The 17,014-nt window shown below is 44.2% G+C and overlaps 1 protein-coding gene across 1 annotated transcript in view; it reads right to left on the bottom strand.

The window, feature by feature from the left end:
• Positions 1 to 1,401, bottom strand: part of PPP1R9A (protein phosphatase 1 regulatory subunit 9A) — a 200,541-nt gene extending 199,140 nt beyond the window's left edge. The window contains exon 1 of the mRNA XM_068235034.1: positions 1,340 to 1,401. The gene's annotated coding sequence lies outside the window, so the exon portion shown is untranslated. The remainder of the gene's footprint in view (positions 1 to 1,339) is intronic.
• Positions 1,402 to 17,014: the final 15,613 nt, after the last annotated feature.

Below are 17,014 nucleotides of genomic sequence, written 5' to 3'. Positions count from 1 at the left end.
CCTGGTGACATCAGCGGGATCGAGGACACGGGCGTGCAGGCGCAGTGGTTTTCTGACTTTAAAGTCAGAAATTCCAGAAGTGAACCGGAGGCGGGGCCGGAGCATCGGTGAGTGGCTGCGCGGGCACAGGATGTTTGCGGGGGACCATTAGAAGTCCCGGGTAAGTTCAGCTCATTTTCCTACGACCCCCCTACAGTATCCCTTTAAAGTTTTTAAGTAAACTAATTGAAAAAAAAATCTAAGAAAAAATGTTAAACCCGGTAACATGGCGTTTTGCTGCAGTACTCTATACCATATAGAGGGTGCTAGGCTCTGCATACACATTTCATACATGTTAAAACAAACCTGTGATCCAGTGCTCGATAAAGGGGGACAGAAGAATTCACAAAAGGAACAGGGATCAGAGGGGGACACTGAGGGAACAGGGACAGAGGTAACACAGTGGGGGGCAGATGTGGCACGGGGGGGGGGGGGGGGGGACACTGGAGGCACAGAGGAGGAACAGGGGACAGAGGTGACACAGAGGGGGACACTGGAGGGAAAAGGGGTCACAGAGGAGGTACAGGGGACAGAGGTGACACAGAGGATGACACTGGAGGCACAGGGGGGCACAGAGGAGGTACAGGTGACAGAGGTGACACAGAGGAGGACACTGGAGGCACAGGGGGACACAGGAGGTACAGGGGGCAGAGATGGCACAGTGGGGGACACTGGAGGCACAGGAGAGCAAAGAGGAGGTACAGGGGCCAGAGGTGACACAGAGGGGGGCACAGGGGGCACAGAGGAGGTACAGGGGACAGAGATGGCACAGATAAGAACACTGGAGGCACAGAGGAGGTACAGAGGGCAGAGGTGACAGTGGGGGACACTGGAGGCACAGGGGGGGGGGGGGGCACAGAGGAGGTACAGGGGGCAGGGGTGACACAGAGGAGGACACTGGAGGCACAGGGGGACACAGAGGAGGTACAGGGGGCAGAGATGGCACAGTGGGGGACACTGGAGGCACAGGAGAGCAAAGAGGAGGTACAAGGGACAGAGATGGCACAGTGGGGGACACTGGAGGCACAGAGGAGGTACAGGGGGCAGAGATGGCACAGTGGGGGACACTGGAGGCACAGGAGAGCAAAGAGGAGGTACAGGGGCCAGAGGTGACACAGAGTGGGACACTGGAGGCACAGGGGGCACAGAGGAGGTACAGGGGACAGAGATGGCACAGAGGGGGACACTGGAGGAACAGGGGGGCACAGAGGAGGTACAGGGGACAGAGATGGCACAATGTTCCGACTTAAGAACAGATTGAGGTTCGGAACAAACCTACAGTCCCTATCTCATTTACTACCTGTAATGAAGGTCATAGAAAGGTGATGGCCTTCAGAAAATTCTCCAGCTTGTTTCTTTATCAGGCCACAAGAACAGCAATAATGTCTGACCGGGAAGTACTTAGTCTGTATATCTCTAGCTACAACTGCATTGCTCAGCAGAGAGGGTGAATTGAGCCCACTATGAGCCCCATGCAATGGACAGGCAGTCACAAGCAGCAGCAGGACACATTGAGCCCAGGGAAGTCTCTGTCCTGCTGCTGCTTGTGACTGGGATTAAAGGATAACTGAAGTTATAATATAACCCCCACCATCAGGAATGCAACTACAGTCCTTCACTGGTTCTGAAGTGGTGTGAGCGCCCCCTGGTGGCCTGTTGTATAGAATAATTTCCCCACTAACAGCAGCCTGTATACATTACAGTAATATCCACCACCTCTACTGTGGGGTCTACCAGCTGGACTGGCAGCCTCCCAACCTCCCTCTACTTCCTGTAGCTATACCGCCCCCTGCTGACCTGTGTGTGAATGTTTTTCTGACACAGCGGGTATCTGTGATCTGCTCATCAGGTCTGCTGAGCTAGAGGAGACGGGAGGAGACTGTAGTGCAGACAGGGCGTGGGGTGTAAACGATAAAATATTGTACTCTCTTCATTTACAAATAATGTTTTACAAATTTATAAATCATTAAATAATGTGTATGCAATCGGCAATTGTGAAAACGTTAATCTTCCCTGTTTCAAAAGTGAAGCTTTTAATTATGTTTGTTAAAAAAAACGATAATATATGTTTAATCGTTATAATTGTATATTATTGTGAATAACCTTCATTTATCGTTTCTTCTTATAATAAAATCTGAAAATATTATTTATAACGATGATATAAATATAACCACGTTCGTAATAAGTGTTGTAAAACATTAGTAAGTATTACTAAAATTTTACTAAAACTATACCTAACCCTACTCTCACACAGAACCCTCCCTGTACCTATCCCTAACCCCTAGACCCCCCCCCCCTGGTGGTGCCTAACCCTAACCACCCCCCTGGTGGTGCCTTACCCTAAGACCCCCCCTGGTGGTGCCTAACCCTAAGACCCCCCCGATGGTGCCTAACCCTAACCACCCCCCTGGTGGTGCCTAACCCTAAGACCCCCCCCTGGTGGTGCCTAACCCTAACCATCCCCCTGGTGGTGCCTAACCCTAAGACCCCCCCGATGGTGCCTAACCCTAAGACCCCCCTGGTGGCGCCTAACCGTAACCAGCCCATGGTGGTGCCTAACCCCTAGACCCCCCCTGGTGGTGCCTACACCTAAGACCCCCCTGGTGGTGCCTAACCCCTAGACCCCCTCCTGGTGGTGCCTAACTCTAACCACCCCCCTGGTGGTGCCTAACCCTAAGACCCCCCTAGTGGTGCCTAACCCTAACCACCCCCCTGTTGGTGCCTAACCCTAACCACCTCCCCGGGGGCGTTTTGGTAATTCACTCCCTGACGCAAGTCAGGAAGTGAACTCTTTAATCTGAAAAATAATAAATACAATGTATTTATTCTTAAAATCGCGACCGCAATCCCTGCATAAAGCGGTTTTGTGTGCGTTTTGCGTTTTTCCTATAACTTCCATTGAGGCGGAATCGACTCAAAAATGGCCCAAGCATCGCTTATCTAAACGGATCGGAAATAAACCACTTAGATATGAACTCTTCCATGGAGAATCATTGTGTAAGAGCTTTCGGGGCGATTTTGAAAAATCGCCCGCACTTAAAACATAACAAAAACGCCTGCAGTGTAAACGAGCCCCAATTGAGTAAACAAAAAAAAGTTTCACTTACCTGTGGCTTCCACCAGCCCCCTGCAGACGTCCGGTGCCCTCGCCGCCATTTTGCACTCCTCCTGTAACCGTTAGCGCTCTTCTGACAGCTCCATGCGTCGCCCAGGGCAGCACGCTTCCTGATTGCACTCTCATAGCTGGGAGAATTCTGCACTTGTGCAGTTCATGAAAACTGGAACTCCGCCCGCTCAGTACCCTCCCAGCCACTGAGGAAGCAGAGGACCATACATGCGCAGTATCCCACCACTGGCCCAGCTGGCCCGCTTTCATAAGGGCACTGCTGCTGAACGGAGCAATGCTATATAAATACATAATAAAAATATGGTAACATTAGAGTGTGACTATGGTAGGGATTAGATTATTGTGAGCTCCTCTGGGGACAGTTAGTGACATGACTATGTACTCTGTACAGTGCTGCAGAAGATGTCAGTAGTATATAAATACATAATAATAATATGGTAGGACATTAGACTATGACTATGGTAGGATTAGAGTGTGAGCTCCTCTGAGGACAGTCAGTGACATGACTATGTACTCTGTAATGTGCTGCAGGAGATGTCAGTGCTATATAAATACATAATAATAATATGGTAGGACATTAGACTATGACTATGGTAGGATTAGAGTGTGAGCTCCTCTGAGGACAGTCAGTGACATGACTATGTACTGTGTAATGTGCTGCAGAAGATGTCAGTGCTATATAAATACATAATAATAATATGGTAGGACATTACACTATGACTATGGTAGGATTAGAGTATGAGCTCCTCTGAGGACAGTCAGTGACATGACTATGTACTCTGTACAGTGCTGCAGAAGATGTCAGTAGTATATAAATACATAATAATAATATGGTAGGACATTAGACTATGACTATGGTAGGATTAGAGTGTGAGCTCCTCTGAGGACAGTCAGTGACATGACTATGTACTCTGTAATGTGCTGCAGGAGATGTCAGTGCTATATAAATACATAATAATAATATGGTAGGACATTAGACTATGACTATGGTAGGATTAGAGTGTGAGCTCCTCTGAGGACAGTCAGTGACATGACTATGTACTGTGTAATGTGCTGCAGAAGATGTCAGTGCTATATAAATACATAATAATAATATGGTAGGACATTACACTATGACTATGGTAGGATTAGAGTATGAGCTCCTCTGAGGACAGTCAGTGACATGACTATGTACTCTGTACAGTGCTGCAGAAGATGTCAGTAGTATATAAATACATAATAATAATATGGTAGGACATTAGACTATGACTATGGTAGGATTAGAGTGTGAGCTCCTCTGAGGACAGTCAGTGACATGACTATGTACTCTGTAATGTGCTGCAGGAGATGTCAGTGCTATATAAATACATAATAATAATATGGTAGGACATTAGACTATGACTATGGTAGGATTAGAGTGTGAGCTCCTCTGAGGACAGTCAGTGACATGACTATGTACTGTGTAATGTGCTGCAGAAGATGTCAGTGCTATATAAATACATAATAATAATATGGTAGGACATTACACTATGACTATGGTAGGATTAGAGTATGAGCTCCTCTGAGGACAGTCAGTGACATGACTATGTACTCTGTAATGTGCTGCAGGAGATGTCAGTGCTATATAAATACATAATAATAATATGGTAGGACATTAGACTATGACTATGGTAGGATTAGAGTGTGGGCTCCTCTGAGGACAGTCAGTGACATGACTATGTACTCTGTACAGTGCTGCAGAAGATGTCAGTGCTATATAAATACATAATAATAATATGGTAGGACATTAGACTATGACTATGGTAGGATTAGAGTGTGAGCTCCTCTGAGGACAGTCAGTGACATGGCTATGTACTGTGTAAAGTGCTGCAGAAGATGTCAGTGCTATATAAATACATAATAATAATATGGTAGGACATTAGACTATGACTATGGTAGGATTAAAGTGTGAGCTCCTCTGAGGACAGTCAGTGACATGACTGTGTACTCTGTAATGTGCTGCAGGAGATGTCAGTGTTATATAAATACATAATAATAATATGGTAGGACATTAGTCTATGACTATGGTAGGATTAGAGTGTGAGCTCCTCTGAGGACAGTCAGTGACATGGCTATGTACTGTGTAAAGTGCTGCAGAAGATGTCAGTGCTATATAAATACATAATAATAATATGGTAGGACATTAGACTATGACTATGGTAGGATTAGAGTGTGAGCTCCTCTGAGGACAGTCAGTGACATGGCTATGTACTGTGTAAAGTGCTGCAGAAGATGTCAGTGCTATATAAATACATAATAATAATATGGTAGGACATTAGACTATGACTATGGTAGGATTAGAGTGTGAGCCCCTCTGAGGACAGTCAGTGACATGACTATGTACTCTGTAAAGTGGTACAGAAGATGTCACTGCTATATAAATACATAATAATAATATGGGAGGACATTAGACTATGACTATGGTAGGATTAGAGTGTGAGCTCCTCTGAGGACAGCAGTGACATGACTATGTACTCTGTACAGCGCTGCAGGAGATGTCAGTGCTATATAAATACATAATAATAATATGGTAGGACATTAGACTATGACTATGGTAGGATTAGAGTGTGAGCTCCTCTGAGGACAGTCAGTGACATGGCTATGTACTGTGTAAAGTGCTGCAGAAGATGTCAGTGCTATATAAATACATAATAATAATATGGTAGGACATTAGACTATGACTATGGTAGGATTAAAGTGTGAGCTCCTCTGAGGACAGTCAGTGACATGACTGTGTACTCTGTAATGTGCTGCAGGAGATGTCAGTGTTATATAAATACATAATAATAATATGGTAGGACATTAGACTATGACTATGGTAGGATTAAGCAGGCCATACACTGGCTCGATTCACGGCCGTTTCGACAGCAGATCCGATCCTGGGATCGGATCTGCTGCCAATCGCTTGCGCCAAACGCACCCGCCGATCCGATTCCCTCCCGAAATCGGATCGGACCGTCGATCGCGCCGTGCGGGAAATTACCCTCGATCGCCCGGCGGTAGGAGCGCGTCGCTTGCGGCGTACGATTCGGGCCCGATCCGAGCATGTATACATTACCTGAAGCTGGCTCCGGGGTCCTCTTCTCCTCGCTGCACCGCATTTCCGCATCTCCCAGTGTACGCTTATACTTCCTGTGTCACTCCGGTGACCAGGAAGTTGAAATAGAGGGCGCTCTATTTGAACTTCCTGGTCACGGAGTAACACAGGAAGCGCCGGGATGGAGCAAGAACAGCAGTGCGGTGCAGTGCGGAGAAGACGCCCGGGAGCCAGCCTCAGGTAATGTATACGGGGGGGGGACAGGCGGCAGGAGCAGCTGAACAGATTGTGATCGGTTTCAGGCTGAAATCGATTCACAATCTGTTTGCAGTAAAGGCAGCCATACGATCCCTATCTGATCAGATTCGATCAGATAGGGATCTGTCAGCTGGTCGATCTAATGGCACATCGACCAGTGTATGGCCACCTTTAGAGTGTGAGCTCCTCTGAGGACAGTCAGTGACATGACTATGTACTCTGTAATGTGCTGCAGAAGATGTCAGTGCTATATAAATACATAATAATAATATGGTAGGACATTAGACTATGACTATGGTAGGATTAGATTGTGAGCTCCTCTGAGGACAGTCAGTGACATGACTATGTACTCTGTAATGTGCTGCAGAATATGTCAGTGCTATATAAATACATAATAATAATATGGTAGGGACATTAAACTATGACTATGGTAGGATTAGATTGTGAGCTCCTCTGAGGACAGTCAGTGACATGACTATGTACTCTGTAATGTGCTGCAGGAGATGTCAGTGCTGTATAAATATATAATAATAATATAGTAGGCCATTAGACTATGACTTTGGTAGGATTAGAGTATGAGCTCCTCTGAGGACAGTCAGTGACATGACTATGTACTGTGTAATGTGCTGCAGGAGATGTCAGTGCTATATAAATACATAATAATAATATGGTGGGACATTACACTATGACTATGGTAGGATTAGATTGTGAGCTCCTCTGAGGACAGTCAGTGACATGACTATGTACTCTGTAATGTGCTGCAGAATATGTCAGTGCTATATAAATACATAATAATAATATGGTAGGACATTAGACTAGGACTATGGTAGGATTAGATTGTGAGCTCCTCTGAGGACAGTCAGTGACATGACTATGTACTCTGTAATGTGCTGCAGAATATGTCAGTGCTATATAAATACATAATAATAATATGGTAGGACATTAGACTATGACTATGGTAGGATTAGAGTGTGAGCTCCTCTGAGGACAGTCAGTGACATGACTATGTACTCTGTAATGTGCTGCAGAAGATGTCAGTGCTATATAAATACATAATAATAATATGGTGGGACATTAGACTATGGTAGGATTAGAGTGTGAGCCCCTCTGAGGACAGTCAGTGACATGACTATGTACTCTGTAATGTGCTGCAGAATATGTCAGTGCTATATAAATACATAATAATAATATGGTAGGACATTAGACTAGGACTATGGTAGGATTAGATTGTGAGCTCCTCTGAGGACAGTCAGTGACATGACTATGTACTCTGTAATGTGCTGCAGAATATGTCAGTGCTATATAAATACATAATAATAATATGGTAGGACATTAGACTATGACTATGGTAGGATTAGAGTGTGAGCTCCTCTGAGGACAGTCAGTGACATGACTATGTACTCTGTAATGTGCTGCAGAAGATGTCAGTGCTATATAAATACATAATAATAATATGGTAGGACATTAGACTATGACTATGGTAGGATTAGATTGTGAGCTCCTCTGAGGACAGTCAGTGACATGACTATGTACTCTGTAAAGTGCTGCAGAAGATGTCAGTGCTATATAAATACATAATAATAATATGGTAGGCCATTAGACTATGACTATGGTAGGATTAGAGTATGAGCTCCTCTGAGGACAGTCAGTGACATGACTATGTACTGTGTAATGTGCTGCAGGAGATGTCACTGCTATATAAATACATAATAATAATATGGGAGGACATTAGACTATGACTATGGTAGGATTAGAGTATGAGCTCCTCTGAGGACAGTCAGTGACATGACTATGTACTGTGTAATGTGCTGCAGGAGATGTCACTGCTATATAAATACATAATAATAATAAGGTAGGACATTAGACTATGACTATGGTAGGATTAGAGTGTGAGCTCCTCTGAGGACAGGCAGTGACATGACTATGTACTCTGTAAAGTGCTGCAGAAGATGTCAGTGCTATATAAATACATAATAATAATATGGTAGGCCATTAGACTATGACTATGGTAGGATTAGAGTATGAGCTCCTCTGAGGACAGTCAGTGACATGACTATGTACTCTGTAATGTGCTGCAGAAGATGTCAGTGCTATATAAATACATAATAATAATATGGTAGGCCATTAGACTATGACTATGGTAGGATTAGAGTATGAGCTCCTCTGAGGACAGTCAGTGACATGACTATGTACTGTGTAATGTGCTGCAGGAGATGTCACTGCTATATAAATACATAATAATAATATGGGAGGACATTAGACTATGACTATGGTAGGATTAGAGTATGAGCTCCTCTGAGGACAGTCAGTGACATGACTATGTACTGTGTAATGTGCTGCAGGAGATGTCACTGCTATATAAATACATAATAATAATAAGGTAGGACATTAGACTATGACTATGGTGGGATTAGAGTGTGAGCTCCTCTGAGGACAGTCAGTGACATGACTATGTACTCTGTAAAGTGCTGCAGGAGATGTCAGTGCTATATAAATACATAATAATAATATGGTAGGACATTAGACTATGACTATGGTAGGATTAGAGTGTGAGCTCCTCTGAGGACAGTCAGTGACATGACTATGTACTCTGTACAGTGCTGCAGGAGATGTCAGTGCTATATAAATACATAATAATGATAGAAATAAGCAGGTGAGGCAATCTCAGTGTCACTACAATGTTTTTAAATAGATTATGAACTACAATTCTTTTTCCTTTTAAACATTTTAATTTCTATGTAATAATTATGGAGGTAAGCAGGTGAAGTAGCTGGAGTTTGTCTCTGAAGGAGATCACCAGGACAGCCTGATTGGTGTCTGGAGTGAAACTGAGAAGTTGTGTAATAGTTTATCTCTGTGCCCGGGTAATGTAGCTACACAGACCTGTACTTTCCATAGTCCAAGAAAAGTATTGACATTTTGTCAGCACTGCCTGACCTTGATGTGCCTCACTTGTGGGAGGGAGGGGCAGAGGCACAGATAACACTGTAGTGTCTGCAGCAGGTGGTAGATGCTGCAGGGTGAATGCTCCTGTAGGGAGACACTGCACTTGTGCATTGCCAATCGGCATGCACGGAATCACCCACGGTGTGTTAGCAGGCCGTATGGTAATGCAAAATCTTATGAGATATTTAATTGCATGTGTAGTAATAACGGCAACAAAGCATTGAACATCATATTTTTATTTTCAGTTTAAGGGCTTCATTTTTATTCTAAACAGTTTTCCACCGCTGAGAGAGGCTAATCGTGGCGCTGGAACTCTCCACACTCACAAAATGCCTCTGGCTTATTAAATGATATAACGTTAGCTGAACATGTTTCTGCCAAACTTTTAGATAATGGTCAGGATTCACAAAGCTTTTTTACCTGTTTTCACCGTATCTGTTACATTTCTAAGCTCTCAAAGAGCAAAAATATAATATAATTAAGGTAAGAACAGTAATATTGAAATGCAGTTATTCAGGAAGAACTTTCCCGTATTTTTCAGACTACTGTATAAGACACTCCTGACCATAAGACGCACCTAGGTTTCGAGGACAAAAAACAGGGAAAAAAATATATACTAAACCTGGTGCATCCATGGTGAAGGGGCATCTTGTGTATTATGCCCCCTTGTACCTCTTGTGTCTTCCTCTGTCCCCCTTGTGTCCCCCTCTATGCCCCTTTGTGTCCCCCATGCATCCCCCTTGTGTGTCCTCCTCTATGCCCCTTTGTGTTCCCCCTGTGTCCTCTGCATGAGCACAGTACAGGGAGTCCCGACATTGCAGCAGGTTGGAGGTTGGTATTGGCAGCGATCACAAGTCAGGAACTCCCAGCATTTGGACTATAAGATGCAGTGACTTTTTTTCCCAACTTTGTGGAAGAAAAAGTAAGTCTAAAGGTGCGTACACACATGCGACTATAGTCGTTTGTAACGATCATTCCCCGATCTTTACCAACGACGATCGTTACAAAAAACGAACCACCGACTATTAAGGCCAACGACGAACGAGCCAAATCGCTACAAAAGAAAGTTCTGTCTCGGCGGATTTTAACCAACGACGATCGTTTGCAAAAGTAGTACATCGTTGGGAACGGTCATTCGTACTAGGCTTGACATGCGCATTTCGCTATTTCTCCATGAAACTTCTCATTTTTATGCGCAGGCGCAATAGTTGCTTTACGTGATGTAACGTTCGTTCTAACGATCAGATCGTTACACACCTTTTAAAACTAACTTTACTTAGGTCGTTCTTTCATCAATTAAAAGTTTGTTCGTCGTTCTCAACGAACGATCGTTGTCGCATGTGTGTACGTAGCATTATAGTCCAAAAAATACAGTATTTTGAGCGATTATTTTGCTTGTAAATGTGCTGAAAGTTTTTTTTTTTTTATCAAATAGGAGATAAATAAGTCATTTATGGGAAGTTTTGTGAATAGTGCCCATTATAAGAGGATTTTATAATACTTGGATCCCACGGTTGAAAAATTCTGGCCTAAATTATGTCCTGCTGTCTTTCTGATTTCTTGATGTCTTTTTGTTACTATTATACAGATTTTTTAAGTCCTGAGTATTATGGTTTATCTTTGCTCCAGTCGTTACTATGCATTGTATACTAACATTGATTTGTCTGTTCTTTATTGCCTTACGTATCGTATCACCTCTATGTGGGTTTGCATTTTATTTTGATTAATTAACATTAATAATAAAACCCTTTCCAATCTTGACAATTGCGCAAAAAAAGTGGGATCAGCGCATCACCAGGCCGCCCCTGAATGGCCTCAGCTCAGAGATGCGCTGAGCCCCCCCAGAAACTGCAAACGCACCTTGAACCCAAACAGAGGCTCTGCATATACACCAAAGGAACACTATTAAGTGGGAGCAGCTGACCAGAAATAAATCAATCAAAAACATAGCAAAGAAATGAACAGCGCTACTTAAAAACAGATGAGTGCTTACCTGCAAAAAAGTGCACACCCCACTCATGGGATTCAAATACACAATGAGCATACACATGACCTGTCTACTGTCGAAGAAGTTTTGCGCAATTCTCAATTTTACTGGTAGCGCGCCCAGGCTATGCATATGCATAGGTAGAATTTAGTTAGTGTTAGGTCCCCTCCCATGGAGGAAAGACTTCTTCGACAGTGGGAGGGACAAGTACCTAACAAATTGCAAATTGTTAGCGGAAACTAACATCCTCCAAGTGGTAGACAGGTTGTATGTGTGCTCATTGTGTATTTGAATCCCATGAGTGGGGTTTGCACTTTTTTGCAGGTAAGCACTCATCTGTTTTTAAGTAGCGCTGTTCATTTCTTTGCTACAATCTTGACAATTGAAGAGAGAGGGATATGGAGGCTGCCATATTTATTTCTTATTAAACAATACGAGTTGCCTGGCTGTCCTGCTGATCTCTTTGGCTGCAGTAGTGTCTGAATCGCACACCTGAAACAAGCATGCAGCTAATCCAGTCACACTTCAGTCAGAGAACCTGACCTGCTGCATGCTTGTTCAGGGGCTGTGGCTAAAAGTATTAGAGGCAGAGGATCGGCAGGACAGCCAGGAAACTGGTATTGTTTAAAATTAAATAATTGTGTCAGTCTTCATATCTGTCTGACTTCAGGTGTCCTTTAATTCTAAACAGAAGCTATAGCAGCCTGATGTACAATGTGCTTCATTCATCTAAAAAAACAATCAGAAGTAATGATTCTTTTTATTTTTCAGTAGTTAAATCTTATCAGCACTGTTTCCTCAGCCAGATAAAAGTGTTCTGCCTTCTATTTACTTTCTGGACATCGGGCTGAATTCTACTTCCTGATTCACTGCCTCTTTTTCATTGATAATAGAACTAGTTTTGTTTAACACTTGCTGTGCAGGAAAAGCGGAAGGGATTATAGACTAGCTATTTGCGGGACTAGTACCGGTACTACATGTGCCTATGTTTATCTCATTTGTGGCCTGATGCAGACAGGCCAGTCATTTTGGCAGCGCATGACAATTTTGCCGGTCCTCACACCAGGAGATCACCGCCCATTACTCTAATAGCACCATGCACATTACTATGGTAACAAGCATGTTGCTATGGTAACACCTGTTACCATTCTAGTGCTATGACAATGCATGGTGTAACATGCATTACCATAGCAACATATGCATCACCTTGGTAACGGGTGTGGCGATAGCATAATATTGGGTTAGGCTTTCCAAATGTTGCAGGATCGGGGGGTGTGGTTAGATACTTACCTGATCCACCATCTTTGGGTCACAGGTGACGCTCCGCCCCTCCTCGGTAATGCAGTCAATACCGTGTTTCCAAAGTCTGCCGCAGCTCTTCTGGATCCTCTGCCTGTGTTGCTGCGGCCCTCCCCCCCGGCTTTCCAGCCCCCAATAAGGCCACGGCTGCCGAGCTGGTTGTGGGCTGTGGCAACGCAGATGGGAGTGGCCAGAGCCTTGGCTGAAACTTAAAAAAAAAATGCAGTGACTGGAATTTCTAGGGGGTTGGTAAGTATTTAACCCCGAGACTCCCGCAGTCCTGGATCATCTTTCTTTAGGTATTCTTTGATGCTATATTTTGGCTGACGATGCCTAACGTAATAAATCAGGCCGTCAGAGAGCGTTACCTGTCAGACGGAGCGGCCTCATGCAGGTGGAATAGGCTGACAGAGAGCCGGCAGGTGACAGGTGAGGACCCCACTGCCAGTGGAAATGACTGAATAAAGCATTTGGCTGACACCTACTACAAAGTTGCCATATTGAATACGACACAGTTCAGGTGCTCTATCACTGCCATTCACCTCCAGCTGCCTGTGATTGGCTGCTTGCTGTCACATGGGAGTGGCTGACAGTGATAGGCAGTGGGTGGAGCCACAGCAGCACTGGTGTAGTCAGTGTACAGACTGCTGGTAGAGAGACTTCCTATCGCTTAGTTTATCGCTATTTATCACAGATAAGGCTTGATTTACTAAACCGTGCTAACTCATAGCATGCCTGTGCTAGTGGTTTGCGTGCATTTTGACGTTTTTGCGTGCAATTGTGAATTTTCACGCCTGCGATTGCGCACAAAAACGCTAGCCTGGCCATGCTATGAGTTAGCACGGTTCAGTGATATAAGCCTACAGTGTGGAATTGATCCTAGATTATTTCTTTCAGAATGTTTCCCCTTAAATAATGCTAAGAAGTAACCTATAAAAATTCCCATTATATATATGTGATTCGGGTCCCTGTGCAGGTGACGTGTGACTCAGTATTCTGGGAATAGAACAATGACACCGACACAATGTAACCGCTGCTGCGGAATGCAGGATTCTCAAATGAAACATTGTAATAAAAAGTGACAGCTGGAAAAGGTCAGACCTTCGGAAGCGACCAGAGACTCTCTGCAGGAAAACCGCCGTGGTGCTGTGCCTTTAAGAGCCTCGCTACTCATTAATTCTGATGCTGGGAGGAGTCAGCAATATGCAAATTAGCTGCTCACCTAAAGCAACATCTTGTGGGATAGTAAAGATTTAGGCCTCGCTCTTATGGCCACACCCCGTGCAGTAAGCTGAAGCCATTTGTGCATAAGCCCCGCCCCATGCTGCTGCACAAGCCCCGCCTCATGCTGCTGCACAAGCCCTGCCCCATGCTGCTGCACAAGCCACTCCCCGTGCTGCTGCACAAGCCCCGCCCCATGCTGCTGCACAAGCCCCGCCCCATACTGCTGCACAAGCCCCGCCCCATGCTGCTGCACAAGCTCTGTCCCATGCTGCTGAACAAGCCCCGCCCCATACTGCTGCACAGGAATAACCATGCTAGTGCAGGTACAGCACGGCCACACTCGTGTCTGAGGAGCAGAGGACCCTGGCAAGCGGTGGCAGTGACAAGGAGGACACGGGCAGCCTCTACAGCATTCACAGCCTTTCCTCTTCTTTGGTGAGTATGTGGTTTTTACCCAAGGTTTGTGTCTGGTTCCCTTTAAAGAGGACCTGTAGCTAAAATAACATAATGAATAAAATTGTTTATTTTTACAATATTCATTTATAAATTGTAGAATCTTTCCTCACCCTGATTTACATTATGAAATGTATCACTGCTGGTGATCTCTTTATTTCTGCCAGGTGATCTGTACGGAATGTTCGTTACTGAGAGTTCTATGTACAGAGGGAGATGTTCCTTGCTTGGCAGTTGGAAAAAGCTATTATTTCCCACAATGCAACAAGGTTTACAGAGAGCAAACTGTCAGGACCATGGCCCTGACATCCCCTGTGGGAGGGGTTTCACCACAATATCAACCATACAGCCCCGCCCCCTGATGATCTATTCGAGAAAAGGTAAAGATTTCTCATGGGAAAGGGGAGATCAGCTACTGATTGGGGTGACGTTCAATCCTGGGTTACAGTTCCTCTTTATGTACTCACCAGCTGATTGCCCGGCGTTGCCCGCTTATGTATTTGGCTGGTGTTGACTCCGCCCACTTTTCCTAACCCTAACGCACAATTACTCAATTACTCAATGACCAAGTTTGTGAGCTTTGCGCTGTTTGGCATCAATAATTTGTATTGAAATGAAAGCAATCTGATTGGCTGCTCGTGGCTCCACCCCCTTCTCAGATTTTCAACCGCAGTCACCCAATGACCAACTGTACCAGGTTTGAGGCTTTTGTGCCAATAACAGTGCAAGAATGGCAGCAATGTAAATATTCCCCTTGAAAATCAATAGGTTAATTTTGATTGGCTGCTGTAGGCTCCACCCACTTTTATGAATATTAATCCAGTCACCCAGCGACCAACTGTGCAAAGTTTGAGTCCTCACCATTCACACTAGAGTGTTTTGCCGTTATTTCGGCAAAACGCTCAAACGCTAGCGCTTTTTAAAAGCGCTAGCTTAGCTAGCATAATGAAACCCTATGGGCCCGTTCTTACTTGGGGGATTTGCGCTAATCGTTGCAAATCGCCCAAAAATGGGCAAAAACACCAATCGCAAATGTGATCGCGTTTCAGTGCAATACAAGCGCAAAATGCGATTGCGCCAAAATCGCTGCAGTGTTCAGTGATTTTTCCGTGGGAAATCGCGGGAAAATCACTCCTGCAAAATGCCGGCAAAAATTGACAGCGTTTTGAAAACGCAGGTGTGAATAGAGCCTGAGAACCCTGCCATTAACAGTGTAAGAATGGCTGCAGTTTACATTTTTCCAGGGAAATTTGTATTTGTCTCCGCCCCCTTTTTGGTTATGGGAATAAAAAGTATCCTATACTTTATTCCAGATAATGTACTATGTGTGTGCCAAATTTCATTCAAATCCGTTCAGCCGTTTTTGCGTGATCGAGTAACAAACATCCAAACATCCGAACATCCGAACTTTCCCATTTATAATACTAGCTGGACGCCCGGCGTTGCCCGGGTATGTATTTGGCTGGTGTTGGCTCCGCCCACTTTTCCTAACCCTAACACACAATTACTTAATGACCAAGTATGTGAGCTTTGCGGTCTTTGGCATCAATAATTTGCAATGAAATAAAATTAATCTGATTGGATGTGGCTCCACCCCTTTTATGAATTTGAACCCCAATCACCCAATGGCCAACTGTACCAGGTACAGGTGATTAACAGTGCAAGAATGACAGCAATTAAATATTCCCCTTAAAAATCAATAGGTGGATTTTGATTGGCTTTTATAGGCTCCACCCACTTTTCTGAATATTAATCCCAGTCACCCAGTGACCAACTGTGCAAAGTTTGAGGACCCTGCCATTAACAGTGTAAGAATGGCTGCAGTTTACATTTGCGCAATGAAATTTGTATTTTTCTCCACCCACTTATTTCCTAACATTGTTCAGGTTTGTATTTGGCTGGTGTTGGCTCCGCCTACTATTTCTAACCCTAACACTCAATTACTCAATTACCAAGTTTGTGAGCTTTGCGGTCTTTGGCATCAATAATTTGCATTGAGATTAAATGAATCTGCTTGGCTGTTTGTGGCTCCACCCCTTTGTCTGAATTTGAACCCCAGTCACCCAATGACCAACTGTACCAGGTTTAAGGCTTGTGCCATTAACAGTGCAAAAATGTTAGCAATTACATATTCCCCTTGAAAATCAATAGGTGAATTTTGATTCTTTAGTAGGCTCCACCCACTTCTCTGAATATTAATCCCAGTCACCCAGTGACCAATTGTGCAAAGTTTGAGAACCCTGCCATTAAAAGTGTAAGAATTGCTGCAGATTACATTTTCTCAGTGAAATTTGCATTTGTCTCCGCCTACTGATGATCCGGCATTACCCGATTATGTATTTTGCAGGTGCTGGCTGCGCCCACTTTTCCTAACCCTAACACACAATTAATCAATTACTCAATGACCAAGTTTGTGAGCTTTGCGGTCTTTCGCATCCATAACCTGCATTAAAATGAAACAAATCTGATTGGCTGTTTGGGGCTCCACCCCCTTATATAAATTTAAACCCCAGTCACGCAATGATCAACTGTACCAGGTCTGAGGCTTGTGCCATTAACAGTGCAAGAATGGCAGCAATGTAAATATTCCCCTGAAAAATCAATAGGTAATTTTTGATTGCCTTTT

The sequence above is a fragment of the Hyperolius riggenbachi genome, chromosome 5, assembly GCF_040937935.1.
Source record: "Hyperolius riggenbachi isolate aHypRig1 chromosome 5, aHypRig1.pri, whole genome shotgun sequence".
In the NCBI taxonomy this organism is placed as follows: Eukaryota; Metazoa; Chordata; class Amphibia; order Anura; family Hyperoliidae; genus Hyperolius; species Hyperolius riggenbachi.
Note: the sequence above shows the minus strand (reverse complement) of the source record. Positions and strands in the feature narration are given on the sequence as shown.